Raw genomic sequence first — 23,304 nt, forward strand, 5'->3', positions numbered from 1 at the left:
CCCCGGTCGCCTGCGGAGGGGACGCGGGTGCTTCTCGCACCCCCGGTGCGCCAGGCAGGGAACACCCCGCACCCCCTGCCCGCCGCCGGGACGCGGGGCTGGCACCTACGGCCGGCGGCTGCCGGGACGCCCCGACTGGCCTGTCCCGGGGGCGAGCGGCTCTGGCTCGCTGCTCTTTCCTGGTCTCTTCCAGACCCTTCTCCCGCTCCCAACTGCTGTTTTCGCTCCCTCCCATTCTTCCCAGTGGCATTTTCTTTGTTTAATAAACGCTATTATGTTCGAGGCGCCTCTTTGAGCGGGGCTGCTGCACCTCCCTCGGGATAGGCAGGGAAAGCGAGCGGCTCTCCCGGAGCCCCGCGTCCCGGCGCCATCCCCCGCGCCCTTCCTTCCCCCAGCACCCAGCAGCAGCGCCCGCCCTCCGGCCGAGCCCCCACGGCTCCACCGGCACCACGCCGGCCCGGAGCGGGACGCGCCGTCCCCCGCAGCCCAGCCCGCGCCTCCTTCCCCAGGCACGGGGCCCCTTTGCCCGAGTCGTGCCCGCGGGAGGGGGGGTGACAGCAGCATCAGGTGCAGCCGGGGCCAGCGGCCAGGGCAAGCCCGGCCCCCGGCTGTCGCCTGCGCGCTGAGCGGCTGAGCCGGGCCCGCCCTCGGTAATTGGGAGGAGCCGGCAGAGCAGCGGGCTTCGCCGGGGATTTCCAGCCCGAGCGGGCGGGAGAGGAAGTGCGGGGCGGGGGGAGACGGCGCACAGCGGTCGGGACTTTCCGCCGGGCTGGCGGTCGCCTTCGCCCGGCTCCAGCTGCCGCCCGCCGCCCCGTTCCCCGCACACGCTCGCAGGTAGGGCGGCCGCGGGGCTCGGCTCGGCTGGGCGGCGGAGAAGGAGGAGGAGGGAGGGCGGGAGCGTAGCTGCCGCCGTGGCGGCGGCTCCCGCGCGGGGCTCCGGCACCGGCCGCGCTCGCCTGCCCGCGCTCGGGCGCTCCGGGCAGGGGGACGGGGCCGGGCGGGCGGCGGGAGCCGGGGGCACTCCGGCGGGGGCACTGAGCGCTGACCGAGGCATCTGCTGCCAGGCAGGGGCCGAGCGCGCTGCACCCGCAGCCCGTGCCGGGACCTCGGCGGCGGCCGGTGCCCGGCGATAGATCAGCCTGCGGCGGAGCGGCGCGGACTCTCCTGCCCGGACGCACTCGCACTCCAGGGCTTTGCAGGTGCCCCTTTTCGCTTACTTATTCCTGCCTCCCCCTTCCCTCCTCTGCTCCTCTCGCTCTCTGCCCCGCTCCCCGCGGTGCGTGTGCCTGTGCGGAGAGCGGAGGGAGGCGAGGCCGGAGCGGAGCCGGGAGCCGCGGCGGCGCTTGCGGCGTTTGATGTGTCGTTTGAATGCAGAAGGCTCGCTCGCTCCTGGCTCCCTCCATATGCAGTGCTGGGGGCGGGCCGACGGCCTTTAAAGGGGCATTGCCGGCAGCGCCGCGCCTGGCGCGGAGCGCGGTCCCGTCTGCGCGTCCCCCCGGCTGCCGCTGCGGCGGAGCCCCCGCCGCTCCCCGGCCATGGGGCTGCACCCGGACCCGCCGGAGCTGCCCCTCATCGGCGCGCAAGGAGTTGTATTTTCGCAAAGTCCGCCTGCCTGCACCGGCGCTGCGCTATCCCCGTCTGCCTGCCGTGAGCGGAGAGAAAAGTGTTTTGTTTTCACGCCATTCATTTCATGCGCTGATTCGCGACGCCGCGTTTTAGCGCGTTGAATGAATCGCCGTGTTGTAGGTTAGGAAAAAAAAATCATGAATGTTTAAAAGTTTATACTGAGTCATTCTTCTGCAGATTAACCTATGACTGACTCATAATCTGAGAACTGCAGTGGCTTGTAAAATAGGAAGGTAAGGCATTTACGTCTTGATTTATTTGTGTCTTTTGAGTGCCTGAGATCTGAATTACCTGTAGAAAGCCAGGAGAAATTGTATTAATGTTAAGAGGCATAATCTCATGTTCTGCCGATCAGAGCTTGTGTGTGACGCGACAGACTGTGTGTGCTCCTCCGCGTGGATCTTTACCACACATTAGGGCATCTTTCATCTTTTGCTGTTTCTGTAGTAGTAAAATGTGGGAAGTTCCAGTGATACAATTTGAAATATGCTGTCTCTGGGTCTGTGACTTCTCTAGCTTGTTGAGATCTGAGCCTTATATACTTTATATTGTAATTTATGTGTTTTCTATTTCTTGAGTAGAACGGTGTGTTTTTCCTTGCAGATTTGCCCCATAGGATGCACGTAGCATTATTGAGCACTAATCTGGTTGTGCATTTATAGGCTGGAAAGGAGTATAGTGCATGATGCAAAGGTGTACTAGCAGCATCTAGTTTAGGCAGATGAAATAGTATAATTTGAAGTAGTTAGTAAAAATCTGCATTTAAAATGGCTATTTTCTTGCCTAGAAGCCTGGATTAAAAGGCTGCACTGATGGTTGTTGAGAACTGGAAAGACCATACCATATACTGCATGTTTTCCTTTTAAATGAGCCATTGGCTCATACCGCATATGGATTGAGATCTAAATGCTATTTGTGGTGATTAGGGAGAGGGCTATTCATTTAAGGTGAGAAATACTTGAACATTTGGACGGAATCAGTTTTTTATGGCTGCACTGGGAAACCCCTTGTCATAGAGCTTGGTAACGGAAACATTGATGTATCGTGAGCTTGGGCATTGCAAGCAGGCAGCACTAGGGGGTTTTAAAAGTTGGGTTGTTCCAGCACAAGAATGGTAGGTGTTTTACTGAAATATGACTTGGTGAGTTGCTTCTGATAATAGCTGGACCTAGAGTATAGAATCATAAAGTGCATTCAGTATCAATGCAAATTAATTCTAATCCAAAGGGGGTACTAAATGACTCAGTCTTTAGGCTCTCCTGAAGTCCTCCTGTAATTAAGTTTGATGATACCAATTTTGAGAAACCATTCTTGCATGGATTCAGAGAATTTGAGTATCGTGTAAGCATATTTACTGTTGATGCATCAGCATCAGTGACCAAAGATTATTTATGAAGTCTTACTAGTCCATGTTAATACAGTTTGTCTTTTAAATGATCTTGGGATCATGTTGTATTTTAGGTCTTTACATGGTTCTTATCCATAATGAGCACTTAAGAAGAGAAGAGGAATGGCTTCTTGGTACTGAAGTCCAACTGTTCTATAGAAGATATGGCAATACTGAAAATACAAAAAGCCGAAAACCTTGATTTTTGATTGATAAGCAGCTGATCATAGATCTTCTTCAAGTGAAAAGGCAGTTTAAAAATAGGAATGACTTAAATCTACTCCAACATCCTAAACTGGCCTTGTATGAATAGATACTGTAAAATTACAGCATTCTGATCTCTTAGATGATGTAGTTACTGGATTTTATTGGAGTTTTTTATTATGATAGTGTTTCTTAGTTGAAGGTGCTGCATCTTATGATGTGTGAAGATTGCTCATTACACACTGGTTTCAGATATCTGTATACTGGTGCACAGTTCCTTTAAAGAATTGCCAAGGCTTGAGTTTGAGTGTGTTTGTTTGTTTGTTTTAAGCTGTGGATACTTTCTGAATAGAATGCTTGTATTTGAAACCTCCTTGAATTTTTGGTGTCTGGCTCAGGAACACCAGAAGTGGTGGGAGAAATTGGAGATTTCAAAATGAAATATGGGGAAAAGAAGCCTGGGGAGAGAGAGTTGTGTGGTTTTGTGCAGCAGAATAAAGGTGTGATTGTAGCACATGAGGGAGTGCTGTACTTGCCCCAGGTTTTATCTTAAACTTTTTAACCTGTGGTGATGAAGTGGTGCTTTAGAAACTACAGTAGTAAAGGGCTGGCAGAGACAATATAATTGGTTTCCTATTCTGGAATGCCATGCCCTCATAAATGGATAATTTAAGGTGAGTATATTTAGTTTTGACAAATCACAAACGTTTCATTTTTTTGGTCTTTTTTCTTGCGGCAGGAGGAGGGACTAAAGAATTGGGAGAAAAAGGGAATCACCTTATAATGAGCTATCATTAGGTACCCACAGTGTAGGAAGATGTGTTCTCTCTCTCTTTTTGTAATGGAAAAGAAGAGAAAAGGAAATAAATGCAAAAAGGGTCTCAGAATATCTAAAGGAAGTAAGGAAAGTATCCACTGGAAACATCTTAGAACTTAAGGAGAAAGTCAAGCAAAAGGTGATTTGGTATTGAGAATTCCATATGTGTGTGAGAGAGGGAGAGATATTTGCATACTCTTTGAGGGGTTGTTTGTTTTCTTCACATAGATCTTCTCTTCTGGAGCCCTCACAAAAATATCATTGCCACCGTGACTTCAAATTGCTACTGACTGTTGCTTTGTAACTAGATTAACAGGGCGAGTGTCTCTAAAATTATATACAACAACTGTAGGTCACTAATCCTCTCCACCCCCCAAAAAATGTTAAGCCTTTGATTTCCATGCTGTTGTTCTTCCCTGCTGCTTTGCTCTGTATGTATAAAATGTGATTTCAGTAGAATTTCAAGTTCTGCTGTTCATCCAGTCAAGGCAGCCTTGGAAGCAAAGTCTCAACATGTTTGTGTGTGCAGAAATTCAGTATTACGTGTGTGTGATGGATTGCATCCCCTGCTCACTCCTTCTACTGAAATTTGGGGTGTTGTGTACTTGGACATCAAGATTTGAATTTTTGCTGGCATTAGAACCTCAGTGGGCATAGCAGGAATGCCTTAAGTTGGAATATTTCATAGTTCTGGTATTATTTTATACAGTTTCATAAAATTTTTAAAATAGTTTTCTTTAATGTGTAGAGGAAACATTCTGTAGATTATTTGCCATGACAAAATTTGCTACTAATTCTGTAGTAATTTAAATGCTCTAAAGTGAATATTTTCATGCACAAATAGTAAACGCTTCTCAAAAATATTTGTGAAAGAAGTCATGAATCTTCCATTTTACATGTTTTAGTGATGACTGTATGGTAGCTCATAATTAGAAAAATTTAACATTTGGAGTAATACTGGACTTTTGTCTCATGTTTGGGTTTCTGCATTAATGTGAAAAACATATTTTTGTAGATAAAGTAAGATATGTACACGGAAGACAAGCTCAAAATGCCATGAGTCTTTACAGCTTTCTTAGTTGTCTAGGAAAACATGTAATTTGAATTTCATCTGTCTTGAAAATTGTGTTGCGGATGCTATGTAAGATAAGTGCCTTCCTGGCTGCCACTTAGTTCTTGCAAGCTTTGACATCTGTCAAGAAAGAGAAGATGGTCCACTGCAGGTGCCAGTGTAAAACCAGGAGACCTTTGGTTTTCTGTCATTCCTGTAGATGTGTGTACTTAGGCCTTTCAGTTAGGGCCAAACCAACAAGGGGCTTTGATGTTGCAGTGCTGAGTGATGTGACATCATGTCCGAGTCCCAGGGGCAGAAGGGGGATTCCAGTCCAAGTTTCCTACTTCCCTGGGGAGTATTCTCATCATCAAACCACAGGCCAGTTGAGAGTAGTGTCACTTCCTTCTCTTGAAACTTTTTGCCATGCCAGGAAAAATCAAAACTGAGTGTGCCTAAGAAACAGAGTGAGAGGAAGCATGATGTCTCAGTCAAGTGGTTAGGACTTTTGTTAGGATTAGCAGGATGAGTCTGCTGATGCTTCATCCACTGTTGTTTTGTTTATTGTTTTCTCATGCATTTGAACTTGATGTTCTTCCTGAGGTTATCAGCCTTGTCAGGATGTTTTCTTAAGTCTGGAATATGTGCTGGGAAAGAAAAGAGAAACTTGGGTGTTGTTCAGGTTTAGGTGGTAGCTGATTGGGGTTCTGCAAATAGCTTTGATGCAGCGAGTGGCTTCTTTTGTGTCTAGCTTCTTGCTCCATATCCAGACCATTTTCCCAGTCTGTAATAACATGGGAATAGTGGTACTTTCCTATGATCTGAGGACATAAAAATGATGAGGTGCTAAGACCCAGCAGGGCAGTGCAAGCGTCATCTGTTGATAAAGTGAGTGAATTACAAGTGCTGAGTGGAGGCATCCAGTCCTGACTCTGCAGAGCTGTGCCATCCTGCACCATCAGCATCGTGGGACAGGAAACAGCACAGCACTTGCTTTGCTCTTCCATTGATGCCCACAGCAATCATGGGGTGCTCTATGAAGCTGAGTGTACAGCACAGAATTTTTTCAGTGGTTGTTGTACCTGTGCTTGTATTTGTTCCTGGCTTACTCCTTTAAATGTTCTAGAAAAGTAACATTTTTAAAATTTATTTTATGGAGCCAGCTCGCATGGTACTTGTGCTACTTTGCCACAGCAAAGCTCAGCTCATAAACCAAATTTTAGCAATGTGAATGGATTTTGTTTTGTAACCTCAACTCTGTACATGTGAGAGAGAGATAATTACAGCAATTATTAGAGGTTTTTATAATGAAGATCTTGTGTGCTGCACCAGATTGACTCTGCCCACTCTGTATCTTTCCACAGAGAGGAACCTTGTGAGAGTGGGTTGCTTTGTGTGTTGAGGCTTGTAAATTAATGACTCGCAGATGTAAGTCTTGATTTTTGCACAGGAAGTACAACTTCATAATTTTCATTTAACTTGTTCTTGTTTTAATCTCCTTTAAACCATCCCAAGTGACTCCTCTTCCTGCATTTAAGCTCTTCAGTTACCAATGGATTGCTCTTGTCTGTGCTGTGCTTTTCTTCCATCATGTTTGTCCAAACAGTATAACTGCTCTTAATTTCTCCAGCTGGTCCTTCTGATTCTTAGAAGTGACTTATTTTGACCTGCTTTCAATCAGATTTCTCACAATTTTGGAGTTGCTAACAGATGACTTTTATTCCAAGGAGGTCTTGTCCCTGCACTTGAGCAAAGTAGCTGCATTCTCCTCTTTACTTCCATTTACATAATTCTTTTTTTTCTTGAAATACCTGTTTCCAGGATTGTGCCTATTTTCACACTCTGGCAAGTAATTTCTGTCTGCAGAATCCACTTTTCTTTGACCTCTCTGTAGCTACCTGCTTCTGTGATTCCCTCTCTGCCCCACCTCCCACTCTGGGTGAATTAACATGCTCTTCTCTTCCAGGTCACCAAAGATACCCTACAGTGTACCCTACTGTTGTCTGAAGCGTATAGGTCTGTGATTCTACACTTGCTCTTATTCCATTCTTGGCACTGTCCTCTTTTCTGTTCATCTCAAGGATGTTGTGCTTGGGAATGTTTTTTATCATTACAGCTGTTGTGGTTGAACTTGGTTAGGATACCAGTTCCATATTCAGTAGATGAAGGTAAAAGTCCCTGTGGTTGTAAAATGCCATGTTCTCAAAATGTGGCAGTTTGAGTAGGAGGAGGTTGGATACCTAAATAAATGAAGACTGCTGAGTTGCATGTGTGCCTTTCTAGTAGTTTTGGACCCCTTTGATGCAGTAGTATTTTCTTTGCATTCTCCAATTTAGTATTTTGGTGGGGAGCGGGGAACAAAGGATTTGTGCTAACTTCATTTGAAATTAATGGCATGCAGTATCCCTTGAAGTCAGTAGTATCCTGTTCTCTGTCAGGAGTTGAATCATGTTTCTATCTACAGAACCTGAGCATGCTATAGTTCAGATTAGCAAATGCATCTCACTACTCACCCATGGTGTCAATATGTGATGGAAATGCCAATGAATCCTCCGCTGTAGTTCAGCTAGTGGATATTGCTGTTGAGTTGCTCATACTGTTTGGCAGGTGGTTTTTGTAGCATTGTGGTTTTGAGCATGGACAGCAGAATTCTCTTGCAATCTCTAGGAAGTTAAAACAAGTTTATAATTATTTGAGTGTTGAATTTCATCAGATATTTTTCACTAGTTGGCACCATAAATTTCCCCTATTCCTCTTTCATTCTTGCAAATTCCTGAGAACTGCACTTTCATTTTGAAAGAGATTATTTAGACATGCAGCTTTCAGTATTTTAGCCAGTAAGATCATGAGGGAGTTTTGGGGGATTTACTCTTTTGGTCGTTTGGTTGATGTTTGGGATTTTTTTATTGTTGTTGTGTTGGAATTTTTTTTGTTTGTTTGGTTGGTTTTGTGTGTGCTTTTGTTTGCTTTTTAAAGACAGATTTAGGACAAGCAAATAAATATCTACCCACTGCATTCTGTATATTTTTGCAGAGGAGACTCTCTCAAAATAAATGAGGAAGAAGCTTGGAATTATCCTGTTTGTGTAAATAAAGCTTTTAGTACATATAGCCAAAGTATGAGGCTGTAATTTTGCAGAATTAATGACTGAGATTTTGGTGGTGTTTTTGTTTGTTTGGTTTTTTTTTTTTTTTTTAGTATGAACTCTCAGTATATTAGTTGACTGTTCTGCTGTTCTGAGATGAGCTTGGGCAGACAGACTTTGACTCCTCTGAGCCATACATAAAAAGGCAGTGATTCCAGAACAAGTGTCCATGTGCTGAGTTAATTGGAAAAGTTCAATGTAGTTGAACCCTTACTTACAGTGTTGTGATTTATAAAATGAACACGGAGGACAAAAGGCAGTGAAGAAAAATCGACTTCTTATGTGTCCAGTTATACCTAAGTTCTGTCATGTCTGTTGGCAAGAGATAAATGATGGATGTTTACAGCAGGCATCATGCTGCACACTTTATTGATGCTTACAATAAATTGCTGCACATCTCCCATAGAGTGTGTTGTAGCAGAATTGCATACTGAACATGTCTGGGAATGCATAACTTCATAACATCATCTTAGGTTGGGGTTTGTCAGTGTTCTGTACACTTCAGAGGTAGTGACATCTCTGTTTTCCTTTCTGAGGGCAAGTTGAAACATGCCTAAGGTAGCTGGAACTGCTGCACAGTTATTGTTGTTTGGGGTTTTTTAAAAGTTTCTAACTAAAGTCTTCCTAAAATCTTATCTCCTGGTTAAACAAAGGTCTTGTGTACTTAAGAAATTTCTGTATGAATGTGACGTGGGTGTGTGCAGAAAAAAGGACTGTGATTGTCTATGGAGAAATGGTTTGGCTTCTCTTGTAGCTAATCAGATTTTATAGGATAATAATTAGGCCATGTGCTAAAGTACTAGTTGTTAACACCTCCAAACTCAAATATTTGTCATGTTAAAGAAGGGGGAAAATTGGTGAGCTCTCCATTAGGTGGTGCTGCTGGGATTGAAATATTTATATACCCAACAGAAGCAGGCTTCTGCCTAGAACTATTTCCATGTCTGTATTTTTCTTTTTAAGGTCTTCTCTTTATTTTAATAAACTTTTCAAAGGCAGGAATACTTGCTAAGGTATGGGGTTTTTTCAGTTTGAAGTGATTAGATAAAATACTAAAAAGACAGGCTGTCATCATAGGAAGGAGGTATGGAAGGAATCAATCATATGCATTTTGTGTGGGTGATTCAGATTTTAGCAGCTGCCTCTGTTGTAGCTCTTATCTGTGCAAGTGTTGACTCCATTATGTTCATACTCTGCTGCCATGTAGATGGGGATACTGTAGCATTAAAGAACTGCAGTCTCAAGAAATACTTGATTTAAAAATCCCAAAATTAATTAGACTATTACAGCTCTTGTGAATCCTTTGAGTTCCTATGATCTCTTTTACCCTGTCTACTAGCATTTCATTTTAAAGAGCTGTGTTGTAACTTAAACACATCATGATGGTATTTCTTTGCCTAAGCCCTGACTGACTACTGACTTTAGAAAAACCTAAGGGAACAAAGATGGTGCCTACACACAGAAGCACTGTACCACCTTAACTGCTGTAGGTTGTCCCCTGTGGTGTGAAGTTGATGCTCAAAAAGTATGAGATATGGCTAAACTCTTTTATCTGCCAGTTCTACACAGGACTTGACATCTGGGATTGTGCCAAGCACCTGTGATTAGACCCTTGTCTCTGCAGTAGTTAGAGATGAGATACGAAATAAATTAAAAGTGAATTTGTCAAGTACTCCTTGCTGGTAGGGTTGCTTCAAAGATAACAGAATGAGGTTGCTGAGGTCTCTGAATTCTCCCACACTACAGGGCTGTAAGTAAAAAAAAAACCCAAACTTAATTTTTAGAAATGGTGTTGGCCAAGAGCAATCAGGTTAGTCACATTGGGTTCTCTTTGCGTGCAGGTAGAAGTATTTTTAGTGTGATTTACAGAATCAAGGTAGCTATAGCCAGCTAGCAAAAAACATTTAGTAGCATTATAAAGCACCGAGCAAGAAATGCAGGAGATGCATTTTTTCATAAGAAACTGAGACTAATCCTATTTTCTTTCTTTTGAAGAAGACGTAGCATAGCAAAAATCCACTTCTTAGAGTTAGAAAGTTTAAATAATTTCAGTTCTAGCAGCTGGAAACCTAGCTTAACAGTCTTGACCTGGGTTTAACAGCTGTTGAAGTGGTGTGAGAGAGCCAGTGGGTGTCACATGCTCTCTTTTGGTTTTCAAAGAGAAATAGAGAAATTTGCAAAAATCTTGGTTGGCTTTCTAACCTTGGCCAGGATTAAAATGTGTGATTGTCAGATGCTATTAGTTCCTCAAAATAAAACAGTAACTAATATAACAGGTTCAAATAATAGGCAGGGGGATGATTCTTCTTGATCTTAATAATTTATTTTGGAATAACTTAGTGTGATAAGTGGAAAAATTAACAAATTGTTGTGTGAGAGAACTTGGCCATTAGTGTTTTATCAGTTTGCTAATAATAACTTTGAGCTGGCTGATAATAACCCTTAAAGGGGCAATTAGAAGATGGCAGCTGTGATGTCCAGCCATACGACGTCCTATCAAATGTGAACTTGTCATTCCTTGGTTTTGTGATTGGTTTGGTGAGTGAGGCCAAAGCTGAAGGTGGAAACCAATCAGGAAGGAAAAAAAATTGTGCTTGGTCACCTTGAATAGAAAGCCTTGATTCTGACACTGTCCAGGATGGTGCATGGAGAGAAGGCTAATAGTATTCTGCACTGTCTTAGTAGATACATAAAAATTAACAAAACCCAGCCTTGCTTCCTCCTTCCTGCCTTGACTTTCAAGTGGTTAGGAGACTGACTCTGTTTACAGGCTAAGATTTGGCAATTAAAAGGATTTGTCACTGCATTTTGCTGTGCTTCGACTCCAGATTGAGGAATAATTGTTGCTCCTGCAGCCAAAATGGCATCCAACAGCATATCCCACTGTCATGTTGATCAGAGAGGATGTAGTCAGGGCAGGGAAGAAGTGACAACATATTGTAGTGTATTGATGTTGTGTCTTGTTTATTTTTAGGTGAAGAAGGTAGTGAGGGGAGGCCTAGGGGGAGTGATAAGAGCAGGGTTGTGATATGCCCACCAAAAATGAGTGGGATGGTATATTTCTGCTTAAAATAAAAAAGAAAAAACTAGTAAATGAATGATCAAACAGGAGATTTTGCATAAATGAAGGATTTTATTTGCACAGGTATCTTTTGAGAAATGATTACAAGTCCCTTGCGCCTGGGCAGGAATTTATTGATGTACAGGAAAGCTCTTGATAATAAAAATGGATGGCTGTCCTGAGTTATTAAATGAAATGCTAGAGCCTGATGTCAAGACTAGATGCAATGTGTCAGGCTTGATGCTGTTAGTGGCACCAAAATGAAATCATGTATCTTCATCACTCAGAGCAGGCCCAGAGCTGCAGAGTACTGGAACTCACTTCCTACCTTTAAACCTAGTTTAAATCACTGCTGAGCATGAGTTCTCTATTATGTGATGATGTGAAGTGAACTGTAAAAACCATGATTTTGTAATGATTTTAGGTTTGGGTTTGGTTTTCTCTTGTTTTGGTTTTTGAGGTTTTTTTTTCCACTACCGCAAGCATAGTAAATTTCAAGGAAAAGGTGGGAAGGCCAAATAAAGATGTACCAATATTTTTATGTTGTAGTCAGTTACCAGGGCTCAAGCATCAGAGCCTATTGCCAAGTATTCCATACATTAAATAAGATAGAAATAAGAGCATTTAATGAGTGTTTTAATAATGTTCTGTATGGCCTTATTCCCTGTTAGAGCTCCCTGAGTCCATATGATGCATTCCTTAAACTGATGTCTCTCTGTTCTTCTGGTCTCTACTCATTTTCCTGTAAATAGAAATATTTTTAAGAAAGCTTTAGAAAGTCATACAAGTGACTTTTGTGTGGTGTTTCCTTACAGCTACCCTACTTACCCAGATATTCACTGCAAGAGTAAAGATGCTAGTGTACAATGGCTGTAAATTAATACAGAAGAGTTCAGCTTCCATTGTTCTAAGATGATGTAGGCTATTAATCTGTTTTCACTAATAGGGTAAGCAGTGACTTGGGGTCATTCTTCCTGCAGATACCCACTGTGGTCAATCAGTCCTATTTGACAGTATCACAGCTTTGTTGTGGCTGTGGCAGAACTAGTTAGACAATCCAAACTAACTTTGGAAAAGCAGGCAGTGTGAGAATTGAAATGAGGCTGATGAATTTTCAGCATTATGTTAACTGATAGAACCAAATGAGGGAGAAATGCACGGGGGAATAGGTGTTGGAGTGTTCACGTGGTAAACCAGTGACCACTGCCTGCAGCCTGCCCAGATGTAGCTGTTTCTGGTGGCTGTCTAAACACAGAAGGCTTCGGGGTTGTCTCCAGTGTGTGCTCAGACTTGGGGGTAGCTGGACTGGAGGTGTGATGTCTGAGGAGCTGGTATGCCATGCAGGGCAGAGCACTGTCTGCAGGCATACTAGAAAGACACAAGTGTCCATTACAGAATTAGGAGTCTTTCAGGTGTGGAGTGCTGTTCTGCCTGCTTTCATCCTCTCCTTTTTCTTATTCACTAGAGGCCTAGAGCAGGGACTGTTCTGTAGGCTGGAACACAGCTGTTTGTTGCTGCTGCAAGGATTTTTTTTTCTAATTCATTCTTTATCTCTGCTCCAGGTTTTTTATTAGTGTTTTATTTCTTGTGTGATTAGTTTGTTTTATTTGGAGTTTTTTCTAATTTGTACTGTGGGTTTTGTGTTTCAGATTACTGTACTGAGATTCTTCCCTGTACCATGTGGAGGTACAGCATTAGAAAAGAATTACTGAAGCTTCTCTGCCATTATGTTCCTATCTGAATCAAGGCAATGGGTTTTATGGTGTTACCTTAGCTTGTAAGAGTAGCTCCAAGGGTTCTGAACTCTGTAGGGCCATCTTGCAAAGTAGCAGATTAAGCTTGCTCCAGTATGATTTCCAGATGTTTAACATTGTAGGAAGAGCTGTGCTTGCTCTTGAGATTTGAATGGAAGGCCTGAGGCAGCCCACAAAGCCAATATTTTTCTGGCTGTAGTTTTTTAGTAAGGCCAGTCAGGAGTGCAGCCTGCCAGTTCATGGAGGGTGAGGTCTTACACCTGTGTGTGGATAAAGATGGTGAAGTCCATGTAAGTACAGCACTGTCAAGACTGGCCAGAAGAGTCTGGTTGCAGGTGAGGAGCAGTGTTCATTAACCCAGGAAACAGAGCTGTGCTGCTGTTTGTTCTCCATGTGAGCTGATGGACACATGGGGAACTGTGCTGAGGACCCAAGAGCATGCTTTGGTAATTACCACATACTGCTTTGTACTTGAGCAGTACAGCAGCATTGCTGCTCTTGACCTGCATGTTACAGCCTTAGAATTTGGGCCTTCAGATGAATGGGTGCCTCAGCAGATAACAGAAAGGAACATGCTTTCTGTTTTCTGTTCTGCATGTGCTTTTTTGTCTTCCTCCATAATTACAGGTTAGTTCTGTTGGGCAATGGAGGCAGCCCCCATCACTAGGTTTAAATTTAAAAAGAAGCATAGAGTTACTTGAGTCACAAGACCTTTCTCTTTGGTTCTTCTGTTACCATCAACATGGCTTTTGCTGGCAAATACATAGGTAAATTGTTTATGAGAAGAAAAATGAGATGGGATGTCTTGATGTACTGTGGGGGGTGAGAATGTTTCAGTAGAACAGAATACTTTAGAAAGGATTTGCATCACCAAAAGCAGATAAAAGAATATGAACTATAGAAACAGTTGTTGATATATTGCATTATGGAGTGCCAGCATTAAGGGTTGGCTGAATATGAACTTAATTTTCTGAATTTGAGCTTCTGATCCTGTGTCCCTCTGAACGCTTTGTGGCCTGCTAAGAAAGCTATTTTGCACTGTCATGGTAATAGAATTATACTACTCCAGTACTAAAACAAATGTGATCTCTGTACTTTTGAAATTTAACACGTGGGCTTTAGTTTATGAGCAGCTTTGTAATTTTGTCTCTTTTAGAACTCTAATCCTGATACTTGTGCGTGCATGATCTGTTACATTAATTAAAAAATACTTATTCAGTTTCCAACTTCCAAAAAGTTGTGTGATGAAAATGCTTACTATTAAGTATCATTCAAAATATTTTAAAAGCCGCAACTAAAATATAATTTACATTTTTAAATTGGTAATTTTTAGCAGATTAAGAGGGATAATGTAACCTGTGGAATGTTTTGAATTTACTCTTTGGTTTTTAAATATAATCCTTAAACTGTTATCAGCCCTCTTAAAACTGAGGAAGGATTTTTTCATTCAAGCTACTTTAGTTTGAGTAAACTGGATTTTCTGCTGCAGTGGTGTTGCAGCAAGTTTTCCTTGTTGAAAGAAGGAAGGAACTCCTTTGAGTTCATTATTGACTAATGATTCTTGGCTCTCTAATTAGCTTTTACAAGTAAAGTGAAAATGGAAGAACTAAGATGGTATCATGCTTTCTTGTAAATACCTTCTGACTGGATCACTAATTTTCTACAAGAGTAAAACTGGTTCCTTAAACTACTTCAGTTCTTAGTGTCACAGCTCAGAAATGGCAACAGTGTGCTAACCAAGATTTTATGCTGGCTAATATGTTTTAATGCCATTTGGTGGTAGTCTAAAAGCTACCTCTGTTTCCAGGGTTCACATTTCCATCCTTTGATATCAGAGTGTCTTTCCTGTGCTGAGAAGGTTGAAGAGCGAGCAGTAAAGCTGTGTTGTGAAATGGAGTGTCATCTCAGATAGTTTCTTTTCTTGGTTTTGGTTTAGGTTAACAGAAGTATCTTTAGATCTGCAGTTTCTGGAAATTTAAGAACACTGTGAACCTCTGGCCAATAAAAATTTTCCCATTATGTAAAACATTCTTGTAGATACTGACTCACTGATGGCTTCCTCCATGAAGTAAACAGACTTTTGTAATGAATTTTCTAGTGAACTAATAGGTTTCAGTGCAGCTTTTTGACTTGATGTAGTTTGTTATGGTTTAGTGCAGCCTTTACCTACTATTTTTCTTTTTTTGCCTTCAGGCTTGTGAGAATTGTTTCTGTGTATTAATAGGAGATGCTTGAAACCGACTTGACTTGTTTGTTTCCCAGCAGGAAAGCCTGAGTGCTTAGGCTTTAACTGAATCAAGACCAGCTCTCAGCAGTGGGAAACAATATATTAATCTATCGGAGCACAGACTGCAGGCTTGTGTGTCACTGGGGTTTGTGTTGGGAATTTTTTTCATGTAAACAGGTAGGTAGGAACGATTCTTCTGCTGTGTATGTTTTTAATATGTATGTTGAGAAACCTCATGACAGTTGTGTGAGTTGGGGGTTTTTTTGGTGGGATTTTTGGGTTGGTTTTTATTTTTTTAGTATTGGTATCATTGCATGACACCATAAAGTGCCTCATTCTCCTCTGCATTTTCACATCTTTGATTTGATGATATTTATTTAACAAATCGTCTTCAGTGCCTGGGTTTGGTTTAGTTATGAATGAAGGTGTTACCTCAAAAGTCAGAAGAGGTTTCATTCTCATTTCTGTAAACAAACCCTCTTGTAGCACTGTTCTGTCTCGTTGTGTGCCTTGCACACAATCAGAATGAACTTTTTGGCAAGTTCTGCATTCTGCCTGGTGGACTTAAGTTGCATGATAGTATATGGAGGCTGGGTTTTTTTGTTTCATGAGTTGTACTTGCAAGGAAGGTAAGCAAATTATCTCTATTTCACAAAAAAATCTTCCCCTCAGATGTTTGATTTCAAATAGATTAAAAATACAATTAGAACTCATAGGTGGTAACCAGCTTCCTCAGGCAGCCACAGCCTAATTTGGAAAACTACATTTAACCTTACTTGCAAGAGAAAATGTCCTGAATCCTTTAGAACAGTACCTTAAATATGTTTGGGGTTGTGCTTTCCTTCCTTGTTCCACTCTACTTTTTCTGGAGTTGAAAAAGAAATTATGCTTCTAAAAAAAAAAGTTAGTCCTGTTTGCCTTCAGTTTAAGCTATAAATTAGGAATGGATAGAAGAAGTGAAATGTGCTCCTTTCAGCCTCTTGAAGTGAACATAGGAAATTCTTCAGTCCTTCAGGTGAGTGCTGGGGGTTGTGTCTTTGCAGAGGAGCAGCAGCTGATGCTCTGGGACTAGTCTGGGGCTTTTTCCTTGGAACAGGTACAGCTTTATAAAGCAGGAAGGTAGAGAGGCTCTTTCAAAATTCTCTGTGGAAAGGGATAAAAATTAAGCTTTTTGCTACACTATTACTAGACCGTATGTTAAGCACTGTGACTAAGAACTTCTTGGTGGTAATAAATGATGTGAATTAATGATGGTGTTTATATACAGAAGTTCATGTTCTTGTCACAATAAGTTCTTTTTGTAGGTTTACATAACAGTATAACAAGTCCTTTTTAGGTTGTGATCTAGAAGTAGCATCTGAGGGATGCAGGAAAAGGAAGCAGTCTGCTGGAATAGTTGAACACTTTTCTCTTTCTCATTTACTTTCCCACACAGGACCATGAACAGTTTATGAAGCAGGCTTGCTATCTTTCTGTAAGATTTTTTTTTTCCCTTGGCCATGTCTTCTAAGTTGGTGCTAGGTGTTTGGTGGCATTTTCCTAAGAAATCTTGTGTGCCTCTGTGCTGGTATGTGAATGCCTGCCAGAAAGCAACTAGGCTACACATGGCTGTCTTGAAGTAATTTTCATTGTCCTGAAGCAAAACAGATTAAGAAGTGTTAAGGTGCTAGTCTTAGACTAACTGCAGAAACCAAAAAAATAATTAAAGATCTTATTTTCCTATTTATGTTTGGTTTTTAGGGGAAAGGGATATTTTTAGTCCTTCTTCTTCCCAACTTTATCAAGATATAATTGTTTTTGTGTTCCTTATTTCTAGTTACTTTTTCACTTTTGACAGTTCCCAGCTTAAGACTGGAGTCCTATTATACAAGGTAATACATATGAAGAGATGGGAACTTGGTAGGTGCCCAGGTAAGATCAGAGAAGGGGGATCTGTTCCTCAATAAAGGAGAATAGAAATAAACAGAAGTGCATTAAGTCACGTAGAAAGTCTCTAATAGCTTTTCTGATTTTGTTCTTCTGTTTCAAAGCCAACAGGCCTCTCTTTCCCCTTTTCAAATTTGTGATCATGTTTTTAAAATGTTTGTATGTCATGTGGTCTACAAACCAAGGAAGGGATTTGAAGCTGAAGATGACCTTTAGTGGTAAATTCTTTTCAATAGATAAAAATTGAAAATAAAACTAACTGAAACTTTGTTTGGGAGCCTAAATTGGGTGTATATTATCCACTACAGGAATGTCAATGTTAACTAAGCCATGTTAGAACAAAAATTGTAAAGTTGCTGTTTCAGTGCATGGGAACTCAGGAACCCCTGCAAAGAGTAAGCAAAGGACTTGTGCACAGCTTCAAGAAATTAATCTCCATCTGTTGGTGGGCGAGTGGGCAGTTGTTGTTTTCATTGTATCTGACTCTATACCTATGCTGCCCATTAAACTGGCCTTTTAAAAGGGAAAAGAAAACCTTCAAACATGCTCCTAAAACCAGCCAGCCTTAGCACTGCTTTGAGCCAAACCCCCAAAGGATGCATCTCCCTCCAAACTCTCCCATTTCCTTTCTGCTCATGCCCATATAACATGCTCTGATTGCTGGTACTGCCCCTCTCCTGGGGGCTCCTGGAGGTGGGGAGGTGCCAGAGGGCTGTGGAGGGTTCTGAGCTTTCCATCTCATTGCCAGCAGGTGCTCAGCCCTGCCTAATGTTCCAGAGGAGACTGTGCAAGATGCTCCCCCAAGGAGAACCTGGATCTCCAGGAATAATAGGTTGCTGATGGTAGGCAGATGGGATGAGCTAAAAGATCTGGCCTGGAGCCTGGCTCTGCAGGATGCAGAAGGAAGAGGGGTGGAAAGCAGTGATGAGTCTATTGTTTCAAATGAGCCAACAACTGGCTGATTGACACCGAGGGCTCCTTGCTGCTCCCTTTGCTCTTAAACACAGCTGTGGGGGGGGATGGAGGTAACTCAAATTAGAGATTAGACTTCCAGTGTCCAGAGAGGCAGTGGGCATAAATTAAGAATAAAAAAGGATACAATTCCATCTGAATACCAGAAAAGCTTTTGGCTGGGGGTGTGCTCAAGCACTGCAACAGGCTGCCCAGTGTGGTGGTAAAGTCACTCTACAAATCCTCAAAACCCGATGGGTGGCTGTGCTGGGCAGCTTTGCCTGACCCTGCCTGGGCAGAGGAGACTGGCCTGGATGATCTCCAGATATCCCTTCCAACCCCACTGCTCTGTGAAAGCTTCTTTAATATTTGGATGCATTCTTTTGCTGCTGTTGTGGAACACTTGGGGAATAATTACAAATGCCCCTGCTGGGCACTTGTCTCACAAATACTGCTGTTGTGTAATCACGGCCGTTTTAATTGTATAGGGAAAGCATCCAAGTGCTAAGTAGTTAATTGACTAAACTCCCCAATTTAACAACCAAAGCAAAAAAAATCCACCAGTGTTTCCCCCTTCTCTGAACTGAGAAAACACCAAAACATCCTAAACCTTACAAGACATTTTGATTTTAATCCCTTAAAATATTAGTTATGAAAATTAAAGGTAGCTTTATTATAACAAAATTGTTTATTTTTCTCTCATTGACTCCAGTTTTTCCACAAAGGGCTATTCTCAAATTATCCTGTGAAAAACAAAATAAAAAGCAGGCAGGAACATGAGAAGGAGCAGCAGAGAAAATGTTAAGTGATCCCACCAAACTCTGCAGTTTCTGCCTTTCAGCCCACGACTAGGAAGTCATGAGATGATTTGGAAGAACTTTGCTGAAGCTGTGTTTCTTTGCTGGGCTCTTTCAACCCTCCCCGACTGCATTTTGCACAGCCCTCAGAAAGACTGCAGTGCAGTAGTTGGCAAGGAGGGAATTACTAGGAGGGAAAATCAAGCTGTGGTGGCTCCTCTTGCAGTGTGGTGTTGCTGAGATCTGCATTTTGGAGGAGATAATGATCAGCTGCTGTTGGGTTTCAAATTCAGAAGTCTGGAAGCTCACAAAAAAAGAATGTGGATGAGTTTCCATTAAATGTCCCTAGAGTGTGCATGGCATGCTGGACAGGCACTAAGCTTATTGATGCAGTGATTTGGGTTTTCTTCTTCATACAAAACACCTGCAGTTTCTGCCTAATACATTGTTTTTAATCCTCTGTGCTCAGACAGTGGAGAATAAGGTAAGGTACTTTTTGTTGACTAACATATAAAGGATAATGGAAGTAATTTCTATATGTTGTAGCATGCAACAATAACTGTGCTTGTTGGAAAGTAAAAGTTTTGATTGCCTTTTTTATTGCTTGTAATTCATTGAAATTCTTTGTTGTAATTTCCTTGAATTATCTAGTGTATTCAAGTTGAGAAACAGTTGTGTGTACTTCATTAGTATTAAAAGATTCATTTTTAGTCAGTTTCACTTTGGTTTTCCAATATAATACGGAATTATTTCCAAGATCAATTATTTTCAATTGTTCTGAGAATGTTCCTTTTTTTATGTTAATCTTAGGAGCTAAATCCCCAATCCTTTCTATGTCTTACCAATGTCTCTGGATTTTATTTTTTTTCATGCCAGATTTTTAAGGGCATAGCACTGTCCTAATGCTGCTGTTCAGCTGTGGAGTGCACTTGTTTAGTAAGAGTGAAACTTTGGAGGCACCTTAATTCTCTGTGGTTTGGAAGGGGTTGGTTGGTGTCTTGGGAGGGAAAGGAGAGGCTGAAAGTGCAAAGCTCCCTGCACTTAATTCGTATTTATACCTAAGAATACAAAGGTGCAGTGGCCCAGGGTCATTGATATGATGGTGTCTGAAGTCAATATCAGAGCTAAGAGTTTTAGAACTTCAGTTTTTTGCTGAGTTAATATGTAAGTGTTTAGTACAGAAATTTGTACTGCTGTCATGGCACCTGTAGATATAATGGGCTGGCTTGTAATTTATATACTGTTTTGGTGGGGAAAGCATGCAGTTGCACATCTTTTTGTTTGAGTAAGCATTTATTCTTGGAGTTTTCTGTAAATCTCAGTGCTGGGCTCTTTTTCCAGGTACTGTGTTTCTAGAATGAGCCATATTGAGCTTTCATTGGCCTGTGTGTGTTTTGCCAGAACCTGTAACCACTCATTAGCGCATTACTTACTATGACTGTGGTCCAAAGTAGCATTGCCGCTACTTTGTTAGCAGCAGTAGCCTTTCCTTTCCACTTCCTGAGGACCAAAGGTGAATTGTAACACATGACCAAGATCAAAAAAAACCAGAAAGCCACGAAACCCCCTGTTTGATAGGCATGCAAGTTCGTGGCATTCCTCCTTTGTGGCTAAGTGCTATCTTGGTCTCGTGGTACAAAGTCCCGCACTTCAGCTGTGGCAAGGGGAGCGAAAGCCTGGCGCGTGTAGGGCCAGGTAAGCATTTCTGTGACACTGTGACCTTCCGTAGCCGGCTGTGTGACTGCTGAGACCGAGCTGTGTGACTGCTGAGCCCGTCTGTGTGACTGTGACTGCTGAGGCCGATCCTGTCCCCGGCTGTGTGCAGGATGACGGCGGGGAGCGCGCTGCCCGGCCGGGCCCTCGCCGCCGGCCTGCCCCGGCCCGCCCGGGAGCGTCGCTGCCCTGGCACCGCGGAGTAGCCCGGCTTGGCCACAGCGCCCTCCTGCACTCTGGGCTAGGTGGGTGCAAAGTTCACTGACAAGAGCTGAGTGGCTGAAATTCCTGTGAAATTCCTGTGAAATGTGCTTTGGCTCTGTAGCGTACCTAGCCAGGTGAGGCTGCTGCTGCGCGCTCACAAAATTTGGCCTTGACGTGTAAGGGTGAGAGAGGCCGTGGGGATGTCAGGCTTTGTGTGGCGGTGACCTGGGCATTGTGGTAGCATTTGTTGAACTTTACTGTCACGTTTAAGAATGCATAGATATTGATGAAGATCTGTATCAATTATCTTTTGGACCATTTTCTTCTTTTTCTCTGTTCATATAAAAATTCCAGGATCAAACAAACTTCCCCAAACAAAGGTGCTTACTTGTAATGACCTCTTGGAATATTGTTGTGGGGTGTTTTGCTGTGCAGAACACTTAATTACTTTCCCAGAATTGAGCTGGTGTTTTCAAATGGAATTTATCACACTTTCCAAGAAAATGGCACTGCTTTGAAGAGTTTTCAGTCTGTAATGACCTGCAGTGTATCTGGGTGGAGAAGTTTTTGTGTGTGTGTGAAAGCAAGAAATTATAGCTGTGATTTTAACTGTGCATGCCCTCTTTTAATGCTGTTTTGTTGAGTCATTTGTGAGCAATAGTGGAGGAGAAGAAAACAATAGTTTAAAAATCATGTTGCTATGTTTTGTGTGCTGTTCTTTGTTATATATCTTACGTATAGGTTATTTTTAAAGTTAATCATTAAGAATTAGTTTGATGGTCTAATGAAACGAAAGAAGTAACTTGATGGATTCTGAGAAGCCTGTTACAGTGTTTTTGAATGAAGGTAATGTAACTCAAACTCTTTCTTTCTTCAGGGCAAAGAAAGAAACCAGGCAGACTGTAGCAAAGCTCCCTTTATTGGCAGGAGTAAAGAGAGCCCTATCAGAGCATTGAGAAAGCCTATTCTTCTTTCTGCTCAAGCTGCGGATCAAATGAGATTCAAATAAAACGAAGGAAATGTAAGCAATCAGAGAGTCTTCCAAATTTGGGGGAGGTGTGGGAAAAGGAGAAGTATACAGATTTGATCAAGAAAGCTGCTGCATGGACTTTGGAAATCAAGAGCTTTTATTTAAGCTAACAGCTCTGGTTTTAATATTCTAGTCTCTTCTGTTGTCTCTGAAGGAGAATTGTTACATGAGAAGGAACATATATTTTCCAGACAGATAGGAGTTTACCTGTTAGCAGGTAATTATGGAAGAGGTTAGAAAAAGCAGTAAGAACAAAGGCTGGGCAAGAACTGTAAAGGATTTCAGCCTTTATGCCATTCTGGCAGCATCTGAGGTACTGAAGAGGTATTTAAATGGGAAAGGGTCCTGTAACCTGTTCTTAAGTTGAAGCTTTTCTAAAGGTTAGAGCCTAAGAAAATACATAAATTTAATGGAATTGTGTTACTGTGAGTTTGGACACTCACCTTTAAACTTCTAATGCTTGTAACTTGACTTGTGTATTACCTGAAATTGTATTCACATATATGGCTTGTTCTTTGGTGGCACTGCTACTGCTTTCTGTGGCTCTGATATGGTAAAATCCATTTTTTTTTTAATGTAAGGGTTTTTTTGGCTGCTAGGAACGTTCTCACATTTGTCAAACACGAAAAACTGACAGCATTGGGTAAACTCAGAAGGAGATTTATTTGGAATTACAGATTGATATACTTTCTCTCAAAGGTTTCTTTTGTCTTGTGTTTGAGTGCATGGCTGAACTGGGCTGTACTCAATCCAGACTTCATGAGCTTGCTAGGTACTGGTTAGGAGACAAATTGCTGTTGCATTTATTAAGGATATAATAATTTTTTTTCTTCTCCTAAAGCATGAGTGTTTGGGTAGAAGAGAACATTTTATCTAAGCCGTCTTACTAATGCTGTGAAGTAGGTGCTTGGAAATCTGTTTTCCTTTGGTTTTAATTCTAGTCACGCACATAAAATTTCCTCCTCTACTTCAGAAATGGAATATGGTCTTTTGTGAGAGTGAGCAGTTATTTTGATGACCTTGGTCTGAATTTTCATGTGCAATCCTTTCAGCAATTCATCATTGCACTGCTGATAGGATGAAAAATAGATTTTTACAATATATTCTCCTGGCATCTGTGTTGTTGATATTTTTTTTTTTTTTTTTTTTTAAGCATCAAAGTAATTGAATGGTTCTCCACCCCTTGAATGGGGTAGTGGAGAACTTGATTGGAATTACTGGTCAAAACTGAGCAGATGAAAGAAAAAAGGGGCTATGTAAAGGGAAGAGTATGAGTACAAAAAGTTCGTACGAAGAGAGAGGATCTCTTATGTGCCTATTACATTTGGCTTAGGCCACTTCTAAAAAAATTATCTGGAGATGGTTTTAAAAAACGGGGTGATGGCATATCATTAAAGATGTAAAATTTTCT

At 41.9% G+C, this 23,304-nt stretch overlaps 1 protein-coding gene across 5 annotated transcripts in view; it reads left to right on the forward strand.

Annotated features, from left to right (window-relative positions):
* Positions 1–722: 722 nt before the first annotated feature.
* Positions 723–23,304, forward strand: part of TRAF3 (TNF receptor associated factor 3) — a 69,938-nt gene continuing 47,356 nt past the window's right edge. Inside the window, exons 1-4 of one of the 5 annotated variants that reach the window (XM_050975721.1) lie at positions 723–834; positions 1,065–1,199; positions 1,804–1,859; positions 21,741–21,884. The gene's annotated coding sequence lies outside the window, so the exon portion shown is untranslated. The remainder of the gene's footprint in view (positions 835–1,064; positions 1,200–1,803; positions 1,860–21,740; positions 21,885–23,304) is intronic. The other 4 variants (XM_030239718.2, XM_030239720.2, XM_030239719.2 and 1 more) reach the window with 4 other exon arrangements.

Source organism: Serinus canaria, chromosome 5 (genome assembly GCF_022539315.1).
Source record: "Serinus canaria isolate serCan28SL12 chromosome 5, serCan2020, whole genome shotgun sequence".
NCBI lineage: Eukaryota > Metazoa > Chordata > Aves > Passeriformes > Fringillidae > Serinus > Serinus canaria.